The sequence below is a fragment of the Nicotiana attenuata genome, unplaced genomic scaffold (genome assembly GCF_001879085.1).
Source record: "Nicotiana attenuata strain UT unplaced genomic scaffold, NIATTr2, whole genome shotgun sequence".
In the NCBI taxonomy this organism is placed as follows: domain Eukaryota; kingdom Viridiplantae; phylum Streptophyta; class Magnoliopsida; order Solanales; family Solanaceae; genus Nicotiana; species Nicotiana attenuata.
The window spans coordinates 875,727-876,823 of NW_017670260.1; positions in this window are offsets into that span (position 1 = coordinate 875,727).

Genomic DNA, 1,097 nt, shown 5'->3' on the forward strand with positions numbered 1-1,097 from the left:
CTGACTAATGGAAACTCGCTGCTCTGAGTGTGGTCTAGTTGCGGCACATACTCCTCGTCGACCTCTGCCTCTGCCTCTCGCGATACCTGCTCCGGGAGCAGCCTCTCGAAGATAAGTACAGATGTCTCCGTACCAATCCCAAAGACTCTACTAAACTCGCTTATGACTCGTACATTCTATGAACCTAGAGCTCTGATACCAACTTGTCACGACCCAATTTCCCAACCGTTGGGTTTCGTGATGGCACCTAGTCTTAAGGACTAGGTAAGCCTAATGATTGCAGAATAACAATAATAAATAATAACATCTAAAATTCTTCTGAAATAAATCCCTTATACAATGGACATCTTCCCAAAACTCGGTATTACAAGTCATAAGCTCTATAGAGTTTCGCTACCATTTCTAAACACAATTGTATGGAATAAGTACAGCAGTGAAAATATAAAATAGGAAGGTGACTCCAAACCCTGCGAGCGCAGCAGCAGGGCTACCTCGAGTCTCCTCGACAAGAATCCGCACAGTACTAGCAAACAATACCTGGATCTGCACAAAAAAATGTGCAGAAGTGTAGAATGAGCACACCACAGCGGTGCCCAGTAAGTATCAAGACTAACCTCGGTGGAGTAGTGACGAGGAACAGTCGAGACACCTACTAGACAAATGAAATGAACAGGATATGATAATAAAATATCGAGATAAAGATAACGAGGTAATATCAACAGCGGAGAGAAATAAAAATGCAAACAGTAGGAACAATAAAGGGAGACCACGGGCAGTAACAAACGATACCAAGTAAATCAGGTAACCGAGCACATCAGGTAACCATGTAAATCAACACTGACATAATAGGAATAGAGACAGGTAAGAATGTATTCAACATCGAATGAATTATTACCTTAACCACGGTATTTAATAATTTATAATTTAGTGGAAGTTCCTTTTAAGTAGAATACAACCTCAGACGATTTAAGGAAAAATTTAGTTGAGAAACTAATGGAGTCAAAAATGTAGAAATTATTGAAGTTTGAAGTATTGAAATATATATATATATATATATATATATATATATATATATATATATATATATGTGTGTGTGT